Source organism: Cebus imitator, unplaced genomic scaffold (assembly GCF_001604975.1).
Source record: "Cebus imitator isolate Cc_AM_T3 unplaced genomic scaffold, Cebus_imitator-1.0 Scaffold156, whole genome shotgun sequence".
Lineage (NCBI taxonomy): Eukaryota > Metazoa > Chordata > Mammalia > Primates > Cebidae > Cebus > Cebus imitator.
Window position 1 is genome coordinate 1381855 of NW_016107471.1, and position 12876 is coordinate 1394730.

Genomic DNA, 12876 nt, shown 5'->3' on the forward strand with positions numbered 1-12876 from the left:
AAAAAACCATTAAAAACTGAGTAAAGGACATAAACAGACACTTCTCAAAAGAATACATACAAGTGACTAATGAACATGAAAAAATGCTCATCATCACTAACCATCAGAGAAAAGCAAATCAAAACCGCAATGAGATACCATCTCACACCAGTCAGAATGGCTTTTGTTAAAAAGTAAAATAATAATAACAGATATTGGCAAGCCAAGGCTGCAGAGAAAAGGGAACATTTATACACGGTTAGTGGAAATGTAAAATAGTTCAGCTATTCTGGCGATAGTTTGAGACTTCTCAAAGAACTAAGAGTTGAGTTACCATTCAACACAGCAATCCCATTACCGGGTATATATCCAGGAGAAAATAATTCATTCTACCAAATAGACACATGCATTCTTATGTTTACCACAGCACTATTCACACCAGAAAATACATGGAATCAACCTAGTTGCCCATCCATGGTGGATTGGATAAAGAAAATACAGTACATATACACTATTGAACACTATGTGGCCATGAAAAAGAACAAAATCGTGTGCTTTACAGGAACATGGATGCAGCCATTATCCTAAGCAAACTAATGCAGAAACTGAAAATCAAATACCACATGTTCTCACTTATAAATGAGAGGTAAATATTGAGTACACATGGACATAAAGATGGGAACAACAGACAATTAGGAATACAAGAGGGGCAAGAATAGACAAACTACCTATTGGCTACTATGATCACTACCTGGGTGATGGATTCTTTCATATTCCAAACCTCAGCATCAAGTCATACGTCTTTCTAACAAACCTGCACATATTCTCCCTGATTCTAAAATAAAAGTTGAGGGGAAATAATATCCTGTTTAGTAGGGCTTCCAAATGTATCCAGAATTTGACCACTTCTCATTATATTTTCTGCTACTAACCTGGTACCATCCACCACCACCTCTGACCTGAATTCCTTCAATAACTTTCTTACTAATCTCCCTGTCTATGATCAACATAGCTGAGTGAGTTTATTCAAACTCGAGTTGGATCATGTCACTACTCCACAAAACCCTTCCTGTGGCTTAGTATCTTAGAGTAAAAGCCAAAGTCTTTAAAATAGTAACCCTGAGCCTCATGCAGCCCCACTGTCCTCCTCTCTCTCTCTGTCTCTCTCTCTCTCTCTCTCTCTCTCTGCTTGACTTCATTTCTTACTGTCCTTTCCCTTGTTCCCTCTGCTCCAGCTATACTGGGCTCATAGCTGTTCCTCCAACACTTTGGAACATTACTGTCTCAGAGCATTTACATTTGCTGTTTCCTCTGACTAGGCCATGCTTCTCCAATTATCCTGCTTGTTAGCCCCTTGTCCCCACCTCACTAGAAGAGAAGCTTCCTGAGAGTTGAGATTGTGTCTATTGTATTCACTGCTGCAGCCCCAAGACCTAGAACATCCGCTGAAATATATTGGGCCCTCAATAAGAATTTGAATTTGTTGGGTGATAAGTGAATGCATTTACAAAAGGGTATACAGGTGCTTTAGAATTGAAAGCAGGAGGATCTAACCTAGGCTGCGGGAATAGGAAAAGATTTCATGAGGATTTGGAAACTGAGTGCCAAGAAGACAGTAGGTATTTGCCAGGAAAAGGGACAAAGAGGAAGAGAAGAGCTTTCCTGCAGAGAGAGCAACACATCAAGACTCTGAGGTTATTCTTATTTATTCAACAATTATTTGATAGACACCTACAATGTAGCAGACTGTGTTCTAGCATTTGGGATATCATAAGTAGAGGAGAGGCAATACACAAATAAATATTGGCATATGGTCAGTTAATTAAAATGTTATAAAGACAAATTAAGCTGAGATAGAGAAAAAAGAATGATGGAAGTAGGGAAAAGACTATTTAGATATGACAGATAATAATTGTGGGGAGGTGACATTTGGGTAGAGACTGAATGAAGCTCAGGATAAGTTATTATCTGAGGAAAAAGCATTTCCGGGCAAGACAACAGCAAATTCAAGAGAAGAAAGATAGGCTTACAAATGGGAAAAATTCAAAAATACTTACAAAGTGGTGAGAGGGCAAACAGGCAACAGAACCATGGACACAATTGCACAAAACCCAGCAGGCCAGCCACATTAAGAATATTAGACAATGGGAAGCCACTGAAGATTTGAATGCAAAGGATGGCCAGATCAATGTCTCAGGAAAATAAAAGCCAAACATAAACTGGCTGTTTCAATGCTTAAACCACAATAACTTTCTTTTAAGTTCAAAAGTCATTTCAGATATAAGGCTATAGCATCAGTTTAAATGAAAATGCTGCTATTTTATTCTGTGAGTACATAAAAATGGTGTCATAATTTAAAATGTTTGCTTTTTAAACTTTAATATAAAATTTGATGCCATTTTATTTTTAAAAGTATCAGCATTCTTATATTTTTAAATAATCTTTTTTCAAATTTGCTTTTATTATTTCAGTGTTATGCTCTTACTTTATAGTTTCCATTATTTTACAATACATACTTTTAATCATTATAACTATGCTTATTTTATAGTCTTTGACTTTTGTATCAAGATCTCTCCACTTTTCAAACATTCACATGTTGCTTTGTTGTGTGCAATGATTCACCCCACATTTTGGCTCCTCTTCTCATGTTTCTCATGATTTTTTTTTTTTTTTGAGACAGAGTTTTACTCTTGTTGCCCAGGTTGAAGTGCAATGGATCTTGGCTCACTGCAACCTCCACCTCCCAGGTTCAAGTGATTTTCCTGCCTCAGCTTCCCAAGTAGCTGGGATTAACAGGCACACACCACCACACCCAGCCAATTTTTTTTTTTTTTAAATACAGATGGGGTTTCTCCATGGTCAGGCTGGTCTCTAACTCCTGGTGACCTCAGATGACACACCTGGCTCGACCTCCCAAAGTGCTGGGATTACAGGTATGAGCCACCACACCTGGCCCTCCTCATGTGTTTTTAATGTTTCATTGCAAGGACACTTTTGGCAGGGACTGTTTCTTCTATGGGAAACCAGCATAAATAAATGTTTAAGACTGCTATCTTTCATTTTACCATCTCCTGTGTACCTTGGCCTATAATTCGCTTTATGTACATTTCTTTCTTTTTTCTGAGACATCATCTCCCTGTGTCATCCAGGCTGAAGTGCAGTGACACAATCACGTCTCACTCCAGCCTCGATCTCCCAGACACAAGTGATCCTCCCACCTCAGCCTTCCTAGTACCTGAGACTACAGGCATGCACCACCATGTTACCTGACGTATTTTATTATTTTTTAAAAATTTTTAGTAGAGATGGGGTCTTGCTATGTTGCCCAGGCTGGTCTTGAACTTCTGAGCTCCAGCAATCCTACCAGTGTTGGCCTCCTCAAATATTGGGATTACAGGCCTGAGCCACCGTGGCTGGCCTTATGTACATTCCTTGAAAGGTGGTTTCCTGAACCAAGTAGGTGGCATATATTCAGATCCCAAACTAGGTAATGCAGTTTGGCTTATGGGCATAATGTAACTCATGACTTATCTCCAGTTCTGTATTGCCACCAGGCTTGGGGCTGTCTGGGACCCCTTGCTCCCTTTTATCTCCCTTCCTCTACTTCTACTAACGTGTCAGCTCACACCTCTCCCATTCCAGCTTTCACTTTCCCTTTAATTTCTGACACTTGGAGAATATACTCCTTCATTTGCAATCTAAGCTACAGTTTTTTAATTGCTAAATTTTATCTGGAACTTCTCAATATTTGTAATGGAAGAGATTCTGTGTTAGCTCAGTCAACCATATTACAGACTCACTTAATCTCTAAGTTGAATTTTAATTTGAAATATGAGCAACAACAGAAAATAGTTTGCATAACCAAATATAGTCATGGGTTATATAACAACATTTCAGTCAATGAGGAGCTGCATATATGACAGTGATCCCATAAGATTATGATACTGTATTTTCACTGTACATTTTCTATATTCAGATACACAAATACTTATGATTGTGTTACAACTGCCTATAGTATTCAATGCAGTCACAGCCTGCACAGGTTTGTAGCCTAGGAGCAATAGGCTATACCATACAGCCTAGGTGCGTAGTAGGCTATACTATCTAGGCTTTTAGAAATACACTCTATGGTATTCCCACAATAAAAATCACCTAATGCTTCTTTTCTCTCAGAATGTATTTCCATTGTTAAGGAATGCATGCTGATAGTTGTTGAGATGTACAAATAAACACCAAAAATTAACCACACTGCAAAAGTGCTTTCTAAGTCTGTCTTCTCATCTGGAAACACAGCGTTTTACACTCCTAGGTGAGAATAACCTATAGCTTATATTGTATGAATTAACGTTGCAGAACAGTAGTAGTAAAAGCGTGTAAACCCCTCCAAGTGAAGGTGGAAAGTGAACACAGGCTCCCTGACCTGTGGCAGAGCACAGGAAGAAGAGACACTGAGTGTTATCCAAATGGGAAAGAAAAATTCAGCTAAAATGTTTAGCAAATTCATTAAGGGCCAACTGTGGGCAAACATGAATACAGAACCTTTGAGAGTGGCAAGCACTCACAGATTTTTTCCCCCACAGAATTCCACTGGGTGCTTCCTAGAAAGAACGGATCAGGGTGAAAAACAAGAGGCAAAGACCCATTACATGGGGAGAAGGATAAAAGCAAAAAAACCTCTACCCCTGGAATGGGATGGGAAGGAGACAGCAGGAAAGAGTCCTAGTCCTGGAATCCTATGATAGTATCAATATATTATTTTAGATTTCCTACCACTCGGAAGAGGCAGGGAACTCTCCCACACAAGACTCTCCATAGGCTGAATTCAGTCTGGCAGACCAAAGAAAGGCAGGATCCTGAGAAAGCCCTATGCTTGAGACCCAGACACATAGGGGCTTCCTAAGACTGAGGCTGGACCGGGACAACAGAGAAACATCTTTGTCTCCATCACCAGGCTCATTCAGTATCAAGTCACAAGCAACTGCAGTCTACCCCTGGTGGCAGGTAGAGGGCAAAGAGACAGAATCTGTCTGTGACACAGATGCACAGTGAAGACCTAAAGCCGAGAGTGGAGCACCTCAATGGTTAAATTGAAAGTAAATATAAAATACAACTCCTCTTTTTATTTTTCTTCAATGTTTAAAAGCAGAGGTTAAAAAGTATTAGGCTCATGTAGTAAATAGTTTAGGCTTCACAGGCCAATCAGTCTCCGTCCCAACTATTCAACTCTGCAGTTGTAGCAGGAAAGCAGTCACAGACAATTTGTAAGTAAATGAGCACAGCTATGCTCCAGTAAACTTCACTTATAAACACTGAAATTTGAATTTAATTTGATTTCCATTGACACAAAATATTCTTCTTTCAGATGTTTCTCAACTATTTAAATACCCAAAGGCATTTTTAAGTCTCAAGATAGATTTGGTATCAGGGCTGTAGTTTGTGACCTCTAAGGCAAAATTGGTAGTAAGAATTATGAGTTTACAGTGTAAATACAACAATAGCAGAGAAGATGGAAGGGAGCAATGGGAAGTATATTGTTGGTTATAAGTGATATTATTTTAAGGAAGACTGTGTTAAATTAAGGACATATACTCTAAACCCTACGGCCACCAGTACAAAAAATAAAATAAACACAAAGCAAAATAGGCAAAGACTCCCATCAACATTAGATCATTAAAGTATTATTTGAATATAAGATAATCGATTAGAGCTCTGTTACATTTGGAAAGTTTATAATTTACAAAGAGAAAATCTCATCTTGAAACATATTCAGGAGAAGCTTACAAAATATACTTAATTAAATTATATTCTTTAAAGCTCTGAAAATAATGGAGAGTGATCCAGGAGAAGCAGTTTTGAAAACTTGTTAGTACATGAAAGATTTCCAAGTGCAGAGAAGAAAAAATAAATAAAACAAAGCAAAAAACAGGACCACCTTAATATGTACAATATTAAGTTGTAATATTTGCCAGATGATAATACCCAGTTCTTATGTCCATGTACATCTATCTGGCCCGTGGCTAATCTGTTCGGCTACTTAGAACAGAGGATCACTGAGGCCCAGATCATGTAATGATTGCTACACTGTCTGAGCACTGGTTGTGGTATGGTCTGAATGTGTCCCTACAAAATTCCTATGCTGCAACCTAATCACCAATGTGATGGTATTAGAAAGTAAGGACTCTGAGATATAATTAGGTCAAGAGGGCTCTGGCCATTAGGCCTTAGAGAGCTGCCTTGCCCCTTCTGCCATGTGAGGACACAGAAAGAAGATGTCCTCTAAGAACCAGGAAAAACAGGCCCTAAACAGACATGGAATAGGCTGGTACTTAGATTTTGGAGTTCCCAGACTCCAGAACCAAAAGAAATGTATGTGTGTTGTTTATAAGTGACCTAGTCCATGTTTTTTTTTTTTTTTTTTTTTTTTATAGCAGCCCAATTAGACTAAGGCAGACTGCTGTAACAAAATGCCATACACTGAGTGGCTTAAGCAACTGATGTTTATTTCTCATAGTTTTGGAGGCTGGCACTTCCAATGTCAGAGCGCCAGCAGATTCGGCCTGACGAGGGCCTTCTTCTGGTCACAAACAGCAGCCTTCTGCATCTGTCTTTATAAGTCAGGAGCAAGACGGAGAGCATGAGAGCACGAAGGGGGGCGGGGGAGGGCATAAGGGAACATCCTTTGCTCTTTTTCTCTTCTTAGAAGGCTAATAATCATATCACGGGGACCCCACCCTTCTGACTTAATGGGAACCTAATTACTTTCTAAAAGCCCACCTCAAGTACCATCACATTTGGGGTTAAGGCTTCAAAATGTGCATTTTGGGGGAACAGAAACATCCAGCCTATAACATACACCCATCTTAACATTTTCCTATTGGTAGTTACCATTTGGATGCCAAACTGGCAATATTTGAAAAACGTGTGACATCAGAAGAAATTAATGTCTGCCTGGTCACAGAAAATCTCATTCACCCAGAGGCATGTATCTGTCAAACTCAGCTAAGTCAAATAGGTCTGAGAAGCTGTAAGGATCCAAAATTTCCGTTTGAATTGATGAAATAAGTCTGTCAGCATTCCTTCATTAATGTACATTAAATTCTACTGCCTTATCTGTTTTATCTTCCACTCTTTCTTTACAAAAAGCCCATTTTCTAGAGAACATACACTGTAATGAAATAAGAAGGGAAATAAATCCTATGTTTAGTTAAAAACGGTTAAAAATAAAAGTTTTGGCCTACAGGAGTAAGCGTCTGTTATCTGTAAGTTTACTTAGGTAGAACATCTCTTCCAGATTGAACACTAGACAAATATGGCCTTACTTGGGCCACTGAAATCCATATTAAAACCTCAAGGTATGCATTTTAATGATGATAGATAAGAAGAGTCTGTTTAAGTCTTTCAGGACATTTACAGCTAACATTAAAGGGGAAAATATGTCATAATTCTCTCTTCATGCCTGAAATTCAGGGTCTGCTACATTCCCAAATGCCTTTCTCTCCTCACTTGGAGGCAAAGACTATAAGGAAAGAAGACTTGGGGCACTCTTACCACTTTTCACTCCCTTTGTGAGCCTGTCAATATTCCGGGTCCATATAAAGAAGTTTTGTATGTGCATTACAGACCTTTGAAAGGTAACCTGAATGTCACAGTCATGATCCCTTCGTTCACTAGCACAGACTGGGAAGAAGGAATAGAATATTGCTGGTACTTTCTTATAATTTTATCTGAGATAGTTAATTTTAAGTGTCAATTTGACTGAATTAAAAGATACCCAGATACAGTAATCTCCCCTTATCCTCAGTTTTGATTACTGTCGTTTTCGTTACCTGCAGTCAATCTCAGTCCGAAAGTATTAAATGGAAAATTCCAGAAACCAGTGATTCATCTATTTTAAATTGTGCTTTCCTCGAGTAGCATGATGAAACCTCTTGCCTTCCGTCTCTGTCCTGGACATGAATCATCCCTTTGTTCTGGATACTACCTGGCATTACCGTATAAGAAAAACATAGTATACAGAGGGTTCATTACTAACCTCAGCTTCAGGCAGCCCCTGGGGTCTTGGCACATACCCCCTTGCATAAGGGGGGACACTACTGTAGTTGGCAAATCACTATTTCTTGTTATGTCTGTGAGGATGTTTCTGGAAGACATTGGAATTTGAGTCAGTGAATTGAGTAAAAGAAGATCGACCTTCACCTAATGTGGGTGGGCACTCTAGCCCAGATAAAACAAAGAGGCAGAAGAAAGGTGAACTTGTTTTTCTACCAGAGCTATAAAACCTTTCATCTCTTGTCCTTGGACATCAGAACTGCAGCGTCTCTGGTTTCTGGACTCTGGAATTTACACCAGCAACCCCTTCGGGTTCTCAGGCTTTTGATCTCAAACTGAGAACTACACCACTGGTTCTGAGGGTCTTCTCAGCCTCCATAGCTGTGTGAGCAAATTCCTCTAATAAATCCTCTCTCTTAAATTTATAGCTGTATATCTTGCTGGTTCTGTGTCTCTAGAAAACCCTGCCTAATATACTGTCTATGGATATTTTTGTCTTTTATACTAAGAAATTAATAACTACTATTAATAAGCACAATCATTCATTCAGCATCTGCTATTTTTCAATAATTGTGCTGGACCTTAAAACTACATTGCTTAAATTGCTTTACCAACATTGATATGTAAGTTCCTTTTACAAGCATTGGACAAAGTTCTGTCCTTTTTTTCTCATACAACATACTCTTCTGGTGTGACTCCTACCTGTCTGTTTTTTGAAGTCTTTACAATTGTGCCTCAGTTGTTTCTTACAAGTTCATGTTCCTCAGAGCTTGCTATAGACTCTGTTACTGACGTATGCACTTGCTGTTGATAGTATAGTACAGTGGTTCAGCTTAAGTTCTCAAGAATCAACCTGTCTGAACTCCATTCCTCTTTATTTAGCCTCTTTATGCCTCAGTTCCCAATTCTTCAAAATGCAAGTAGTGTTTTATATTTTGTTGGTTGTGAAGATTAATTGAAATGAAAGTTTATTGCCTTATTAGTTTGTTGTGAAGATTAACTAAAATGAAGCATGAAAAGTGCTAAGCACTATATCTGGCATGTAGTAAACATTCAGTGTATGTGAACTATTGTCATCCTACTCAAAATATGTTATCCCAAATTATCTGCATAATACCTGTCTTCTTCCCTAGAATATTAGCTCTTTCCCTAGCCCTTGCCTTGGTACCCAGCACTCATTATGCTATCATTTACTTTACCCTGAATGGCTAAGCAAAGGAAAAAATAATCAAAGGAATGTATCACCATGTAAACTGGGTGTCATGATTCCTATATTAAGGATGAAAGAATTACAGAGTGGAGAGAGTAGCAATACTCTAAGCTTCCACAGAAGGTAAGTGGCAAAACTGCAACTCAAATCCATATGTGTCTAAATCTGAAGCCCATGCACTTTTCATTTATTGCATTGGGGAAATTACACCCCTGGGGAGAACAGGTGTTGAATAATCAATAATTATTGAGCCCTTACTATGGACCTGGTCATATTCTAAGCACCTGCGTGTGTTTTCTCATTTAATATTTACAGCAACCTTATAAGGCAGAGACTGTATTTATTTTCAGTTTTACAGAGGAAAACTAAACTGCAGAAAGGATAGTAACAGGTCAAGGTTATACGGCTAGGACAAAGCAGGGATAGACCGGGACTGAGACCCAGCCATCTGGATCCAAAGCTCACGCCCCTAATTACCACATGTTTGTCTCTCTCAGCATCACATGATGCTTTGCAATTAAACAGAACTAAAAAAAAAAAAAAAAGTTCAAAGTCACTTTTGGTTATATTGACCCAGTCAGTTACTTAGTACACATTCAATATCTACATACGATTAGCTTATATTAGAAAAATAAGACAGCTCAACATCTACATAATCTCTAATTTCTGTCCTAAACTATTACTGAATCTCAAAGTTCATCTGTAACAACTTTTACAAGTTGTCATTCAACTTTTGCCTGTCCATTTCCACTAATACAATGAACATTAATTCCCAGAAGGCACTGCCTGAATCTAATTTTAAAAAGAATAAATGTAGAAATTTTTTTCTTGAATAAAAACGTCAGTTTATATCCTTTACTCATTTACCTAGTTTTATCCTCGAAAAGTATGCAATATTTGAAAGACAAACCACTAATTTATTCAGCAAATGTTTGAGCACATATCTTTCAAGCACTGTGATAGGCACAGTACAGAAAGATAAATATTAAAAAATATGTTTTTAGGGTGACGGCCATGTGGAAGAAAATTTCAACCTCAAGTGGTAAATGTTCTAATGAATTATTTAAAATGTGTTAATTGAAGCATCAGGAAGTATGTGATTTGGGGAAACAGCGGGATGGCAAATTAGATGAGTCTACAGGACAGTTTTTATTTGGACCTCCAGGCATCTCCAAGTGCTCCCTGCTTCAGGAGATAACAAAATAAACTGAGCCCCTGCCTCTTCATATAGCCTGAAGGCAGCAAACATTCTCTGTTCTTGCCTCTTGGCAGGAGGGTGGAAGCACATGATGTTCAGGACTCAGCAAAGAAATAATTGTCATTGTTGGGTAGTTGCTATATGTCAGGCCTGGTCTATGTACTTTATACACATTAACTCATTTAAAACCAGCAACTGTATTGGGTCAGTGCTATTTATTACTATTTTCAATTTTACAGGTAAGAAAATTGAGACTTATTCAAGTAACTTTGAGGGAAGTTGCAGAGCTATTAAATAGAAAAGCTGAGATTCAAACCCAGGCAGGATGGGCTCCAGAGTGTATGTTTTTAAATACAGAATGACGTGACTTCCTAAACAATACAATATTCCAGAAATGACTTCGAGTGCAATAGAAACTTGAAGAAAATAGTATTAAAATGCCACTTTATCGTCTGCACATTATTTTGCTTTCCATTATCTCATTTAATCCTCACGACAATCTTATAAAATAGGCATTCCTACCTGACTACCACCCTCTATCCATCTGTTCCATTCTCCTCTTTATTTTCTTTGTTCTAGTTACTGTTTGCTATTGCTTGCACCTTCCAAGAGGACCATCTTTTGCACTCGCTCTTTTCTCAAAGCGGCAAACTGAGACACTGCTAACTGTGAATTTGTTTTTCATCGTAGCATGATTGTTTCTGCTGTAATGTCACCTCCTTGGAGAGCCCTTCCAGAATCTTATGGTGGAATTTTCACTTCTATTCCACAGTTTACTTTTATTCTCTGCACTTTGCTCTCTGGAATCATACTATTTGTTTACCTATTTGAATATTTTATCTGTTGACTTAACTAGAGCATAAGCACCATCACTAACAGAGAATCTCTCTATCTTGTTTACCTCTGTATCTCTCTTCCTAAATATGAAGTAAACATGACATACAGCAGGCATTCAAAAGTATTATTTTAGCTTTTTCGTTCCTATTTTCATTCCTATTTTTAAAATTCCTTCTTTATTATAAATTAATTTTCCATCAATTTTTTAGGTTATTACTTTAATATAAGTTGATTGATTTTTTGGGACACTATTTGGAAATAGGATCATTGATTTGTGTCTATGAGTGGTTGTATAACCTTAGCAAATTCACTAATATCATCTAATAGTTTTCTAGTTAATCATCTATCTGGAAATTATTATTTTGACAGGTTCTACTTAATATTTTGTTATTTATTGTTTTATAACATTGGTTGAATCATTTTTGTGCTGTTTTTGATGTGAACAGAAATGCTCAATCTTTCACCTCTAAATATAGTATTTCACATTGGCAGCATTTGGTACATAGTTTTTATCAAGTTAAAGAAGTCCTCTATTTAGAGATTACTAAAAAATTTTTAATCATATATTAATGTTACCTTTCATCACATGCCTTATCAATATGATATGGTTTTTCTCCTTTAATTTGTTCGTATAAAGAGTTACAGTAAACTACTTTCTAATGTTGAACTATCCTACCTTTTTGGACAGTAATGGTTCTCAACTAGATGAGATAGAACTGTCTTTAAAAAGGGATTGTGGAAATTAACTGGGTATTTTCAGTTAACACAGTGTGATTCAAGCTGGCATTTAGCTCCTGGAAACTAGGGATACTAAACCTCTTAAATGACAAATAAACTTAGTGTCCTAACTACCAGCGGTGTCTCAGTTAAGAAACACTGCTGTGAATTTGTTTTTCAAATGTTTTAAAAATTATTAACATGATTAATATGCCAATACAGTTATTCCAATATTTTAAAAATAACCCCTGATGGGGTATGGTATATTAGTGTTTTTCTACATTATTAATATTAACTAGTTTTATATTTAATTTTCAAAAGAGTTTTTGCAATATTTTGATGATAAAATTACACTGTTCATGGTGAATTTATTATCATGTTGGTGCAAAAGTAATTGCAGTCTTTGATATTACCTTCAATGGCAAAAACCTTAATTACTTTTGCACCAACCTAATAAATAAAAGTCCTCAATCTTTTCCAAATAAACTACTCTTAAACCAGACTGTTTCAGTCATATACCAGTACAATCAATATGCAATCAACATTCTAATTTGATTCAATCTAATGAATGAAGGCTACATCCATTCCCTCTAAATTTTATCTCTTGTATTGTAACCTGCCATTCAAGCTAGGAATAATTTTAGAATATTCATATGGTTGGCCAAATTATTTGTTATTCCTCCTAGCTTAGTCATCTGTAAAGTTGATTAAAATATATTCTGTAGCCGGGCGCGGTGGCTCACGCCTGTAATCCCAGCACTTTGGGAGGCCGAGGCGGGTGGATCACGAGGTCAAGAGATCGAGACCATCCTGGTCAAGATGGTGAAACCCCCTCTCTACTGAAAATACAAAAAATTAGCTGGGCATGGTGGCGCGTGCCTGTAAT

General features: G+C 37.4%; 1 protein-coding gene across 2 annotated transcripts in view; it reads right to left on the reverse strand.

Annotated features, from left to right (window-relative positions):
• LIN7A (lin-7 homolog A, crumbs cell polarity complex component) overlaps positions 1-12876 on the reverse strand; it is a 151482-nt gene that overhangs the window by 129303 nt on the left and 9303 nt on the right. The gene's annotated exons all lie outside the window — the stretch shown is intronic.